We start from the raw sequence: 15,675 nt of genomic DNA, 5'->3' as shown, positions 1-15,675 counted from the left end.
GTTACACTAGGACCTGGGAGACAAGTTCAAATGCCTGCTTGGCCATTAAGCTGCCTGGGTGATGTTGAGCCATTCAGCAACTGTCAGCCTGATCTACCTCACAAAATTGTTGTGAGGATAATATGGAGAGGGAGAGAGGCATCTATTACACCTTGAGATCCTTGGAAGAAGGGTGAGCAATAAATCCAATAAAAAACAAACAAAAGACAGCTATTTAGTTGTCCTATTAAGAATATCTATCCATCTATTTGAAAAAATAGTATGTTATAGCATGTTTTGTTTCAAAAGTCATCTCTGGCAGATATTTAAGAAGTTTCAAAACATGAAAACATGTGGTATCACAGCTCTTAGGCTCTAGTTTTTAAAGCTCCAAACTCTACAAATCTTAACCCTATTGTGCTAGAATAATATCAGTGTCTGTCACAGTGGACACAGTATTACATCTGAAGAAAATATGACTTGAATCTCAGTTCAACCATGGCTACAGAGTGGCTTTGGGCAAGTCATGGCCTCTCAGCCTTGGTTTCTCATATGCAAGTTGGACATAGTAAGGCTCTACCTCACAGGGTTACTACTAGGATAATGGTAGGAGTAGTAGCTGTAAGGATTTTGTCTACAAAAAGTGCTTGTTAATTTACTAACAATGAATAAAGAAAAAGGAATAAGTAAGAATTAAAACTTACTGTTTTATTAAAACTGTAATATGCAATCTGAATATCAGATGCCTATATTTAAATTTTCCTTTGTCTTTAGTTCTTAAAGTGCTGGGGGGGTATCTAACACCAAATCTATTGCGGAACCAACATTTCTGGGTTTTTTTTAATGTAGTCAAAGGTTTAAATCTGCATTTAAACAAATGACATGGAGAACAATGTACCATGTCTTTTTTTTCAAGAGACTGTTCTTCAAGTGCAATGTAAAGAACTGTTAACTTTAAAATTACATTTCTGTCTGCTTTTTTAACTTACTGTTGTGACAAGTAATAACTGGCTTCTTTAACCAAAAGAATTTGAGGAGAAAAAAATTATTCTAGACCTGATTTAGCTTGTTTACAGTGACTGCTTCATAATGAATGTTTCACCTGGGTAGTCAGTCACTTTCCTTTTTTAAAAAGCAAATCTTTCAAAATACAAACATCGAAGAGAAAAAAAATTGTTCAGGGTTTTCCTTTTTAAACCCATAATGTTTGCTGAGGATTTGCTATTTATAGAATGTCCTAAACTGCATTTAACTTACACCCTGACGGTAGCCTAAAATGTATCAAAATGAAAGTAAGGCCCATTAACTGAGTTTGAATAAAGATTTCTTTAGTGCATAATGCTTCTGAACATAGATGTTCTGTTGAGCTCTTATGGCTAATAATCACTGACAGACCAAACACCTATGACAAGGATGGGGAGTCTGGCGCCCTCCAGATGTTATTGGACTCCAGCTATCATTATCCCTGGCTATTGGAGATGCTGGCTGAGACTAATGGGAGTTGGGAGTCCAATAACATTGGAAGGGCCAAAGGTTCCCAGTCCCTGATCTGTATACAGCATGGTGATCTGCTATTCAAAGAGGGGGAAAGTAACAAATCCCACTAAGCACATTCAAGGCCTTGGGCCTACAGTAGCTCTTTAGATTCTAGTCACGTCAGTTTCATGACAGCATTTACGTTTCATAGGAATATCAGCCAAAAGGGAATGCTTTTTTACTTGCAACAAAACATAGGTTTTTACAATATTAGATGGAGACCTAGGGTACATAACTCAGAGTCAACTCTGTAAAAGAACTATGTGGAACTGGAAATATTGTTACTTGATTATTTTCACACTTTTCTGATGAGGATTATTATTTATTCTTATTTATTTATTTATTTATTAGATTTATGTCCTGCCCTTCCTCCCAGTAGGAGCCCAGGGCAGCAAATGAGGATGAGCAGGTTTGATGTTCTAGCTATCCTTCAGGTTTGGGTCTGGTTTTTATGTATCTAACTAGCTAAACAAAATTCCATAATGTCCTTATTTAAATACCAGGCAATTTAAGTACAGCCACATATCTTTTTTCTTGTTCTTGTCTATTATCTTTCCATCTCAAACACACAGTTACAAAGCTGAAACTGCTAACTAAAATTAACCAAAATTAAAAAGGACTAATGCTGTAATCCTGCACAAAGTTGGGAGCTGAACAGGTATTCATTTGTATGTGTGTTACCAACATTATAAAAATGAGATTTGACCTCGCAACCAAAAAGTAAGTGTTCAGTACTTTAAGAGATGGGATGATATTGACAATACTCATTCATGATTTGCAATGTTAATTTCAACAGAAATTGTTCTGACCAAATTGGCACTCCAGACCTAAACACATTTACTTGGATATCTATGAAAATCAATGCAAGTTGCTTCATTTCTGAGGTTCATCATCAGCTGCTATATTCTTCTTTAGAAATAAGTTCCATCAAGATGTACTTTCATTATATAGAAGCAATGTACAAATTCTAAACTGCATTTTTAGCTTTGCCTTGAAAATACAGATACATAACATTAGATTACAAAATCCATCATCTGCCTTTTTCAGACGTTTTAAACTGCCTCTAATCACATTAAGACTGCAATCTTGTATTCAGTTATTTGGGAGTATGTTCCATTGAACCGGATGGCTTACATTTGAGTAAGCATAGATAGGATTGGGTTGCATAAGTCAAATGCTAAGGAGAAAAGGGGAAGCCAGATCTTTTATGTGAATCCTTGAAAACAGACTTATTCTTATAGGCAATATTAGAAATTTATCGCAAAATTAAAATACTTTCACTCTCAAAATATTTGGATTTATACTGATTTTGATTCCTTCCAATTGTTAAACTAAGTGCTAGACCTCTGTTTGCATTTATGGGATCAGCACTGACAAAACAACAAACCAATCTGCTTATATGACCCAATAGTTCACATTTTATATATTGCTATAGTTTTGTTTTTTTAAGGATTCCAAAAACATAAGGGAATTCTCTGTCATCGGAAAGCATGATGTATAAAGCACACCTCCCTGTTTATCTATCTGTCCTAAAATCTCATGTTGTAAAAGTTATTGCAGTAACATTGCAACCAGAAAATAGTAAAAGCAAAGTTAACCATAGCAAAAACAAACATCTGAATGTCTTTTCAAATGAAAACTCTTTCTCTGAATACTGGTAACACTAGGCTCTGAAGGATTCTCCAGTGAGAGAATTCCAAAGAGTTGGACCTTAATAGGCAATATTCCATGCCCTCACTAATTTACTACCATGGAATTGCTACCCTGGGCTCCTTTGAAAAGAAGGGCAGGATATAAATTTAATAAATAATAAAATAAAATAAATAATTGAGACCTGGATAGGCCTCCTTCCCAGATCCCAGTGGTTAGGAGGTCTCATATAGATAAGCAGGTCCTAAGATAGACAGGTCTGAAACCATTGTAGGTTAAAACCAGTCCTCTGAAATTCACACAACTGGAAGAATCTAGCATATAATTAAACAGTCTTCAAACAAATAATTTATTTCCTCTCATTCCTCCTGCTGAGAGGAAGGGTGGGATATAAATCAAATAATAAATGATATTTTCATTTCTGACAGTGCAAAGAAGACTAATTTAACATGGTGTGTGTGAGAGAGATGATAGAGAAAATGTGCTTCCTTTCGAAATTGTTTTAATTTGCACAATAGTTTAGTCGCTGAAAAGAAATGTAAATATGAGTGCTAAACTGATATTTTGTCTGTCAGATGGTAAAATTCTCATGAATTTAATCTCCCAGATGTATAAAGTGAATTTATCTGTATGTATAGGTAACCTTTCTAGATGCTAAAATATTTGTGTCTTCTTTTCCTTAATGGATCTGGCATAAATTGTTCTTTTTTGTTGTCCCCTCAGTAGGATTTTCCCTGAAAATAATATTATATATAATTTTATCACTTTAAAAGAATTTAAATAACTTAAGAAAAAAACACAAATAAAGATAATATTCAAAGATATTCTGCTTTACATGTGGATGTAGATATAAATATACACATATGCATATATATACACACACATATAGATGTTTGGAAGAGATAGATATCACACTGCAAACAGCTTGTTTTTTGTTTCCTTATAGTCCACCACTTGAATTCCAGTTTTAGTTAACAGGACATAAAGCATGTATTTTGGAAGGTCATATCCATACTCTGTGGCAGAATCAAGAAATATTTAAACACAGAATATGTTTATATCCTGTATGTAGATTTGAAATAAAAAACATTTTATTGTATACTGCACTAACAAGCAAGAAAATGTAATGTTGATGAATAGAAAAAATTAAATGTTTAATATCTCAATCCATAACCCAGTCAAACCAAAACAAATATCATTCAAATCAATGGGATTAAATTAGTTTAACCCAAATATACTCTTTTAACTATGTTGTGGATCACCTTGCATGTATTAGTGAAGTGTAATATAAGCTATTAGTATTTAATTTTGTTGTTGTTGTTTATCTGAATCCAAGAATGTTTTTACAGAACAAATATTTCTTACAGTGTACCACATCATCTGACACTAGCTTGTTATCTCTACACATAAATTCAAGTCCTCTGCATGCTAGCAGCAGATCTTTGCCCGTGTTCCCCTTTCCATTTCCATATTCTGCTTGCTTACTAAATAACATCATTACCTAAATAATATAAATATGGTTGCCCAGTACCACTTCTTGCAAAACCTTCCATGGACAACAACACAGCATTGAATTCTTAATGTTGAGAGTAAACACACTTATTGACCAGTAAGCCATACCTCAAGTGAAATTCTTAACACAGTTACTCAAAGATACATGGAATTAAAATCTGTGTTGTTTATTTTCAAGCAAATATGTTTAAGTCTGAGAAGCCAGTTCATCAGGTATGATTCTCTTATACTTCAGCAGTATAAAGATAAGGCTCCAACTGTGACCCTATTGAAATATTTTAGCTAGAGTGCTGAGTGGAATCAAAAGTTTCTCCTCTTGCTCAAAGAAGTATCATGTTGCTTTTAACAATTAAGTCCAGAGGAACCTAGTCCTGCCTAATGAATGTATACATAAAGGAGTTAAGTTCAAATCTGCAAGACCAATAAGGACCAGAAAGTGCTGAAAACAAATAACATTTACCCCAATAAGAACCCAAGGCCGCATCTCCATCCTACTTGAATCAGTGACAAAATTTTGATTGCCATCTCGCCATCAATGTTCTAGATTTAACCTTTATGCCATTTTGCTAGTAGCTCTTGCTGTAATCACTTTACTACTAGATAGAACATTAAACTCTTCAAAAATGGTAAATTGCTATTTTAGATAACTCATTTTGCTGTGAAATACATTTAAAAAGCACAAAATGTTTGGATTCTCCAGTGTTCTATTTCTTTGAGGCTGTTGCAACATAGAATAACATAATACAAAAGCAATATATTATATGCAAGCCACTACTTACTGATAAATTTCAGTTAATTGGTTTATAGCCATGATGTACAAATGCACTATAAATATATTACATATAGAGAGGGGGCATATTGTATATTATAGACAATAAAGTATATTTATATATGTAATCTAATATGCCTCCCCTCGCTATATCAGTATATCTATAATACATTAGATAATATTTGTGGCATTGTGGATAGCATAAGAATGGATGAGAGTGTGTGCTTGTGTTCATTGACTTTATCTTGGTAAATAGTTCCTCTAAATTCTTTTCCTTCTAGTGATGTGAAATAAAACTAAGAGTCACCATCCAACACAGATTTAGGTATGCTTTGGGCTTAAGCATACCAAATTCTGTGCTGGATTGTGGCCACTGTTTTTATTGCTTCTAAAATTGTGTTAATTTTCCATTCTTACTACATTTGACTTTCAAATTTCAGATTTTTTAAAAAATGTTTAAGACTGTGGTGCTAAGCCACTAAACATGGAAATACATTTTATTTAAATTAATGGGACCTACTTCCCAGTCAAAGTGTTAGGATCAAAGTGTCAATATATGGTTTCAGATTTCTTTAAAAATATGGCAGAATGTTGAATGAAATCCAAAATGAGGTATTTACAGATAAGAAAAAGGTTTCTAAGGGGGAAATGTTCATATTAATTTTAAACACAATACATTTCAAATATTAATATTTCCCATGATTTATTCACTGGCTTCCCTATGCCATTTCAAGTTAGCTGCACTTTGTATTTCAAAGGAAAGATGTTTTTTCCCCTCAGAACAACTGTTCTGTTAATTCGTTTTGTAGTATCTCTGTGGTTCAAACCAATGGATTGCACTGAATTACTTATGCCAAAATCATGCTGAATGCAGCAAGATATGCAAGTTTACATTATTCTCTTATGCTTATTTTTTTTCCTTCCATATGTGTTGTGTAGCCTAATTGGATGACTTTTTTATTTTATCTGTGTTTGGATACAGAAGTGAGGTTGCATGTACATTTTAAAACCTTCTGTAAGAGCCATCCTTATAAATATGAGTATATGAGCATTTAGCATACTAAATAAACACTTCCTTGAATTCATTATTAGATTTCTGCTACCACCCCTTAGTAACTGTGTAATTGCCTCAAATATACAACTGAAAACTTGGATTTTATATATATATATATATATATATATATAAACTGGTTACCTGGATAAGATCATTTTTCTTGATGCCTGAAGGTAAATTCCTTCAATTTATTTTTTTTAAAAAATGAATGATGGCTAAGAGATCAGATCCTGCCAGACTAAATATTGTGCCAAACATAATGCAGACATGGATAGCTGTAGGTGGAAAATGTGTCTGAAAATGTTAAAAAGTTATGTTAACCAATTAACAAGTGTGCAGAAACTTTGTGATAATTACATACAATAGTGGACACCTGCAGAATTGGCTGTTAATATATGCTAGGAAAAAATACATATTTAGGCACTGAATACATTTATAATTGGGCAATAGAAAAATTATAAATACATATAAGTAGTTTTTTCAAAGGTAGCATGCAAACAGAATGACAAAGCTAGGTATCTATGATCTATTTCAGTATTGAATTGTATTTAATGTGTAACAGGTAAGTACTTTTCTATTTTCTATATATTTTTATTTTTTAAAAAAAGCTGTACAAATTATATATACATATCTGGAGACAACTCACTTTTTTATTTAAAGAAATCATAGATTTGTCTGTAGGTGACAGTAAATGTAATATTTACATATCCAGGCTATAGAAAACCTCCACATACTGACCACATCTATCAAGTCTTCAGATGCCACATCTTTAAAATGTAGCCAGCAAAATATTGTTAAAACAAAACAAAAAGGTTATCAGTAACTCGAGCATACGAATACAAAAATAAAATGTTTCCTTTTCCATTTAATGTTTTTTAGTTACAATATTAAAATCTCACAAACAAAGCAAATCCACATCAAGACAGAATTAAGAAAAAAGGGTGGGTGTTTTTTAGGGGGGGGGACTTACTGAGCACATGAGAAATGAAGAATTTTCTTCCACAATAATACCAACCTTCTAGGTGTTCCTGGGTTAACTGATCGGCCCTGTCAAGGAGAGACTAGTGAAGTCTCCTTTGATATTTCTGATGCATGCAGCTGGGGAGAGAGGGGGGAGGGGAGGTTTCTGGAAGGCGGGGGAAGGAAATCAAACTTGAGTGCCACATTTTAGGAAAGGGCTGCTGTTTTAAGTGGGGGGATGGAGGGGGGAACCTTAAAACAATAAGAATGCTTCCCACCCACCTACCTCTCCCGGTCCCGCGCATCATCATCATCACCACCACACACACTTCTCTTCCCCCACTTATCCGCGTGCATCCCTCTGCTCTAATGGCAGGAACCAAATGACTGAGAAACTAAGTCCAGTTCATCTAGTGATCCATCGGCAGCCGGGGTTACAATGCACGGCTGCTACTGCAGGCAAGTCCCGGGTCTGTGCGTCCTGCCCCCGCGGTGGGCGAGTGAGCCCAGCTGGCAGCCGGGGCAACGGCGAAGGTGGAAGCGGCAAGAGCGGCGGCAGCCTTTTTCGGAGCCGGACAGCGAACGAGGCTGAAGCGAGGGGGAACGGGCTGGAGAGCGGCGGCAGGCAGTCGCCAGCCAAGAGGATCCGACTGGATACTGAGCGGAGCGAAGGCGGGAAGGGGCTGAGGGAGCAGCAGACTCGCGTGTGTGGTATTCTTTCTTTCTCCCTTCCTTCTCTGGTTCCAATCCTCCCCCTTCCCGCAAGTTGCTCCCCCTCAATAAAACCGAGACTCCCCACCCTCAACCTCCGACTAGGAGCCCGAGAGGCTGCCTCCTGGTCTCTTGCCCTGTCTTGAGGAAACCAAGCTCGATGGGGGGGGGGGGGTGAGGGAGGAAGGAGGCGGCAGAGGCAGCGCGCGTGTGTGTGGCAGAGAGGGAAGGTGGAGGAGAATTGAACTCTTGAAAGTAAACCAGCCGAAATGGGAGACTCAGGTTGGCCAATTGGTTGCGTCGCTTTGGGCGGGAGGGGGAGCGCGAGGGAGGAACGCATTGGCAACATCGCGTGTGGGAATGTGGGGGAGGGACGGGGGAGGGGGCTCCTCGCCTTTCCCGAGGGGGGGAGGCTACCTGGCACGCCACATGGGCTAGTTTCCTCAGCAAGGTGTTTAGCTTGACTTGACTGAGCTGTGTGTCTGGGAAGCTTTTCTCCCTGCCTCCCTCGCTCGCTGCTGTGTTTCTTGTTCTCTATCTCTCGCAGCCCAGAAGCCTCCAACAAGGGTCAGGCAGAGCCCAGGAAAGCAATTAAAGGCGCATCTGCCGCTCTTGTTTGCCTCTCCGTCGTCCGAGGAGGTCTGGCTACTGCCAGCTCCCTGGTGTGTGTATGGCATCCCTCCTTGGAGAGAGGGAGGGAGAGAAAGCGCGCTGAGATTAAGTCCAAGAGAGAAAACGAGAAAGTCCATTCTCCTTCCCCCTCCTACTAAACACACAACACGATTTAAATGTATTTTTAAAAAAGAGTTTCCAACCAGAAGACACAGCACCTCTCTATCCTCCCTCCTCCCTCGCCCCTCCTCCGCGTGTATACAGGAACGGTCAGATCCTGCTTGTGGTCTTAACGTCTACTTCCGCTCTCGTGTTCGCAGTGGACTAGTCTCTTGGAGCCCCTGTCATTTCCCTATTCCGCTTCCATTTTCTGGCAACTTCGCCTCCACAGAAAGAGAAGAATGTAAGCTGCAAGGCTTTGATCTCAGAAGCCGTGATCTCGAGACAAGGCTGGCTGGCCTCGATTTCGGCCGAGCACTGCATACGTGCAGCGAAAAGGAAAGAGGGCTGTGCCTTTTTGCCTTCTTCGAGTTCGTATGCGACCCTCCATTCCCACAGCCATCGCCGCCATTACCCCTTCCACGCTGACACCAGGAAGAAATCTCGATTTCGGCTGAATAAGAGCGGGGAAGAAGGAAAGCCTCATATATAGTGGGGGTGCTGTTACTTCCAGCCGCCTTGTAACTGGAAGCTCAAAAAACAATAATGAAATATTTTGACTCATTTGCTATGACACCAGTTATGCTATAGAAGGGCGAGACTCTTTGAGAAGAAAGGCAGCATCCGTGGCTTTTAGGCCTGTGAACAGCGCGAGGCGTTCCACGCGGGTGGGTATTTTAGCAGGGAAAGCAAAATATCTTTGAAAGATTTGAGGCCCTTAAAAATAAGTAAAAACTGCAGGAGGAGCAGATTACTTTAAGCGTTCAGTTTGTCAGCGATCCAATTTTATTAGGATTTACTATAATTTGTGCTGTGCATCCCTGGGGAAATAATGCCTTGATTAATGTAATCCTGGGCTGGGATCCCTCCACAAATGCCCTTCTCCCAGGAGAAGCCTCCTGTTTGACAAACCGAAAACAGAGCAGCAACTATTGCAATCTGCACTCACCTTTAGGAGGTGGGCGGGAAGGGGGGGAAGAGAAGGAAAACTCGCCTCCTCAAACACGATACCAACATTTTTAGAAGACAGGGGGACGACAGTACTGGCCTCTTATTTGTGTGCACGCCCATCAGCGCGCTCAGGCGGCAACCCCAAGAATTGTGCAACCCCAGAACGTCTCTGCTCTTTTGTTGTGCGTTCCCCTCCCATATCCCCTCACTGAGCTCTTTCGATGTTCCTTTTGTCCCACACCCCCTTTTTCATTGTTGGTTGGTTTGTATGTGAGTGCCCACACAGAGAAAGAGAGAGAGAAAAAGGAGGTCCCTCAGCAAAACGTTTTCACCTCTCCTCGTCCAGTCGTCGAGAACTCAGCTACGGCCAATAGTTTTGCCCCTCTCAGAAGAAGAAGCATCTGCGTACTGTACATAATGCCATTTCAGGCAGGTTACTCCACTGGTAACGGAGTGTGGGACAAAACGTGTGCGTGTGTGTTAGCAGTGATCAAATTTCAGGTAAGATGAGGAACAAGTTCCAGTTCCTCCTGTCAACACACACAATTTTTTCGGGCTCCGTCAACTTTTTCAAGAAGAAGCCCTACTCTTCCCCCCTGGGGCGCTTGCACGCACAGGGTCCAGACGTTGGTAGAGACGGGCAACAACCACAAACCAGCCTAGCCCATAGAAAGAAAATGCTGTGCTTCGACGTGTGTAAAACGCTCCTTCATATGAACTAAACTCCAATTTAGGATTTGAAAATCGCGTCTAAGCTTAAATCTGCCATCTCCCTTCCTTAAAAATAGGAAGGCCATCGGGGCCCAACCGTGCCTTGGAAAGGCTATTCTGGCTAACGGGATAGCAATGCACGGTTCTCCTGAATGCCGCCATAACAGAGGCTGAGGGAGAGCTCCCCTCACAAAAGGAGGGCTCTCTCTGTCTGCAGAGGGCTTGCTCTCTTATTCAGAATGTAAGTCCCGGAGAGGGGAGGAGAACGAGGCTGAAGATGGAGGAAGCTATTTCCACCACTAGGGCTTGGTTGGTTCTTTTATTATTCTCATTATCATGATGAGAGGCCAAATCTGCCTCTCCAGCACATTCGGCCCCTGCCTCCTCCTGGCAGTGACTCAGCGGCTGTGCTTCCTGGGTCGGCTCCTTCAGCTTCTTCTTCTTCCTCCTCCTCCTCTCCCTTGTGCTGCCTCAGCTCGGGTTTATCCGTCCGTTTCTGAGGCGCTAGGCTAAGCAAGGCGTTCAAACAGGAGCGCGCGCACCCCTTTGAAGACAGGAGCGCTTGCTGGAAGAAAAAAAGTGGCGGGCATAAAAGAAGATGGATATTGTCTTAAGGGGGTGGGGTGGGGTGCGGTGGGGAGGGGTAGAGAAAGCAAGGACTGGTAGCGAGAGACAGGCAGCAGGCCTGCGCCTCTGTGCAGAGAGAGGCTTACCTAAGGTGTGGAGAGCGAGAGAGAGGAGTTACAAACACAATTCACACTGAGTCATTTTAGCACTGGGGGAAATCGACTATATTCGCACCAACTCATACAGCTATAGTATAGGCAATGGAGAGAGAGAAAAGAGCACCGGGATTAAGGCCTGCCACCTGGGTGGGTGAGTTCGTTACCTTCTTTAAGTGAAAGCGGGATTGGTTAGCCATTCTTACATTGGAAATTCAGAATGCCACTTGGCATCAAGGGTCCTTCCTCCCCCTTCTGCCCATATTTTTTATGGAATAACAACTTTTTTGTTGGTGGTCAAACTTGAGAAAGGCAGAGGAGGGGAAACTATTATCTGATCCTAACTTTTATTCTTGTTGGTCTTGTTTGATTTCACTGAATATGATGGTTCTGCAGTTTATCCTTTTCTTAGGAGCGTTTATAATATCCATTTCCCACCCCCTCTTGGATAGTGCGCATATATATATGGGGATGGATTTGGCCAAGGGGTGAGTAGCCCGAGCCATAATAGAGAATCGCAGGTATTTCGTACCTTCGGCTGGCCAGGGTGGGGAGGGTGAAGGTAAAATGGAGGGCACCCACCCTTCTCCTCACCACCACCGCAGCAAAAATTGCCATTCCTCTTGCCTTCCCTGAAGGCGAGCAGGCTGTATGTGCTTGTTTGTGTGAAATTCCAAAAAGAGCAGCCTTTAGCTTGACCTACTGCAGTCTGCACAGACCTCCTCAGACAATAGGCAAGTTCAAATGTCAAATTGCAAAAAAAAAAAAAAAGAATAATATAAAATAGGGCTGTCCAGCTATTTGTTGCCTGTTTTCTACTGTGCCCATAAAAAGATACATCCGTTCATAAGTACCTTTTAAAACTGCTAGTGTTCTGTGTCTTAAAAAAACAAAACAACCAGCAACTAACCCCACTATGTACAGCATATGAATGTTGCTTTTTAGCATAGGAAAGCCTATTGAAATGGCAGCCACGCAGCTCACAGTGGTCCCCTGCCTCTAGTAATACAGGGTTGCACAGCCTCTTCTCTACCCCACTCCCCATTTTAAAGAGACTGACACTTGCAAATCCTTTTGTATTATATTGGTACCTGGGCGGTTACAAAATACCCCCTAGCCATGTTGCTTCTGGGGTGTGGGGGACTCATTTGCCCTATGGATTTTGGGGAGCAGCGAAGGGTTCGTTTCCATCAGGGGCCAGACAAGTGTGCCCGCATTTCAGCCCGTTTCAAAAGCCAAGAGAAGGCACATTGTTCCTTCCATTCATTTGCTAACTTTTCGTCACACTCCGCACGTTTGAGGTGGCGGCTCCCCTCCCCCCCTCCGCTCCCAAGGACAATTGCTTTGCGTAATGGCAAGGAGCGAGCATCCCCAAAAAGGTGCCTTTTCTTATGCTCGAGCCACATTTGTGGCCTGCTTGGCTACTGCCTTCCTACTTCTAATTTATTACACGACCCAAAAGGCTTTTGTTAGCCTCAAAACAATAAACAAAGCTCAGCCTGCGGCTCTCACAATGAGATGTATGGATAAAAAGATCAGGCCTGTCCCACTGTTGTTTTCTTATGGTGCCTGACACTCTTTCAACATAACAGGAATATATTTTCTGTTACAAGTCCCCCCCCATCTGCCCCAGCACACATACCACCATCACCACCTCCTTACTTTCCCCAGATTAGTAACTGTCATCATCATAGTACTGCTAACACTGCCGCAGCCATCATCAACCAGCCTGGCCATTAAAAAACTGTGAACTGTAAAGTTTGGGTAGCAGGACCCAAAAGGCCCAGCCAAGAAGCCCAACTGGTGACAGACGCAACTTAAACATCATCTCTCTCCGAAGGAACACCCGGAACACCCGTTAATGCCATGTGTCTTTAATGAATTTGAACGTTTGTCCATGCTAATAAGGAACTTGGCTCTCCCTGGCTATATGATACTGTACACTTAATCATGCCCGCAGAGCCAGTGTGGTGTAGTGGTTAAGGTGCTGGACTACGACCTGGGAGACCAGGGTTCGAATCCCCACACAGCCATGAAGCTCACTGGGTGACCTTGGGCCAGTCACTGCCTCTCAGCCTCAGAGGAAGGCAATGGTAAACCCCCTTTGAATACTGCTTACCATGAAAACCCTATTCATAGGGTTGCCATAAGTCGGAATCGACTTGAAGGCAGTCCATATCCATAATCATGCCCGCATTTAAGGCTCCAAGTTCTATTGAATTCAGTGGGGCTTACTCCTAGGTAAGTAGGGCTAGGATTGCAGCCTAAGCAAATGAATCCTAAATACAGCACATATCTGCTGTACTTTTCTTAATAGTGGCAACACCTCAGCAATGTTATTCCTCTGTTTATGTTGCAAAGGCCTTTGCACCAGACCAAATAACAAGCACATACCCTGTAGCATTGAGAAGTAACTCCTGCCAAATTGACTTGATGCTGGATTGGGTGTTTTTGTGCTTTTTTTTTCATTTGGGAGGTTCTGTTTGCTTTTAGGCTGTTTGATGTAGGCAGCCAGGAATAAGGCTGAAGGTTATGGGTTCCTCCCCACCCCGTAAAATATAAATGAAACTTTCATTTGAAGGCTGAGGAAAAGAAAGAGAAAAGACAGATCAAGAGCTATGTTGGGACAGAAGAGAATGGGGGGGGGACAGAGGAAGAAAGGCCAATGCTTTCCAGATATCAGATATTAAAAACTGCTGCTCCAAAATCGCATATCCAGGCACTCATAAGCTGCATAATTAACAACGATAAATGAAGTATGATGTGGTAATGATGGTAGTGTTTGTGAAGAAAATTGCGCTCTGGAAACATACCATAATAGTTTAGGGCATTGTCATATCTTCCATCCATCAATGTGCAAACGTGTGTAACTAGCCCAAAGTATAACTAACAATCCTAACCAAGAGTTCTGAAATTTGATTTGGTCACGTTTAGCCGTGGAAGAGGGTGTGGGGCGGGGGGAGTGGAAAGATATCTCTAACTCATCCCAGAAGAAAACCAGAGCAATGTTCTTTCATTTCTCTCCAATTTGGGACAGAGAGTAGGATGCAAGCAGGATTTCCAAAACACCTTTTTCATCCACGGCAAATCCTGGTACTGTTCTGTTAGGGAATTGGATGAAGGATTGACAGCGCAATCCTAGTATCCATCTCCAGTCAGACGTGAGTTTCATTGAGTCCAACGAGACTCACTCCCAGGTAAATGGATACAGGATTATAGCCTTAGCGAAGGCCAAGATTTAGAGGACGGGGTGAACAGGCCGATTGTGCCCGCTAGGGTTTGCTGTATGCATATATGTCAAATGGCACCACTTTCCCAGCAGAAAAGTGTTGCAGGTGTCTCAAGACAGCCTGTAAGAAAGTTAACAAGCTGAAAAGTCAGGGAGAAATGCAAGGATAACAGCAGTCCACGTCTAGTTCCCAGTAAGATCTCAAAAGCCGATTTTTCTTTCATCATTGGAAGAAAACCGGACAACCCGTTGACCCTTCCAGCTCCCACTGCATAATTATGTGGCGGTATCCGGCCCCCACTGAGACCATCCACATGTACTCTGGATCAGGGAACCAGGCACTGCCAAACCAGCACATAGAGAAAGCTCCCCACGCTGCCCCTTCTGTGTACGCGTGACGATTTTGAATTTACAGAGATTGCTCGTCTTTGCAATGCTGGTTTTTTTCTTCTCTGTCCTCAGGGGCAAGGGGATAGCCTTAGGAAAGCAAGAGTGCCTAGTTAATTGGGGAATACTTCTCCAGGTTTAAAATAGAAATTACATTGCATTGTGAAGGGACCCTTTGGGGTCTTTCCTAAGCTCTTCATCTGGTTCTAAAATTCGTCGGTCTCGCACAACAGAGAGGCCTGCAGCACATCTCTCTCTCTTTTGTCCTTTTTCTTCTTAATGTTGAACTGATTTCGTGTATTTAGATGAAACTGAGATAACTGTTAGGAGAATGTCCAAATCACCATCTTGTAACCAGTGACTGATAGCTCTGAGAAGTTTCCCACAGGTTTCCCATTACTGCCATGTTTCTGTGTTTCTCATTACTGCGGGGCTATGACAGCTCTATCTAAATTCTAGGTTTGTGTTACGTAGAAAAGAATTTCTGCTTAACTTTATATTACACTCTTCCTCCCAGCTCTCCCGATCTCTTGGCGACAGGAAAAGCGGAAGGGGTGGGAAACTTACCTGGTGTTTGACATGACACCCCACCCAACACACGTATAAATATATAGGTGGGGTACCCTACCCTATCCATTTTTCTGATTCTAACAACTTTTGAGTAAGAACACAAATGCTGTTCAGTAAAAGTGCTTTTGACTCCCCGGGTTGAGAGCCGCGTCAGTGCGCCCCC

Source organism: Rhineura floridana, chromosome 5, assembly GCF_030035675.1.
Source record: "Rhineura floridana isolate rRhiFlo1 chromosome 5, rRhiFlo1.hap2, whole genome shotgun sequence".
Taxonomy (NCBI): Eukaryota; Metazoa; Chordata; class Lepidosauria; order Squamata; family Rhineuridae; genus Rhineura; species Rhineura floridana.
The sequence above is the reverse complement of the archived record's forward strand: the minus strand, read 5'-3'. Positions refer to the sequence as shown.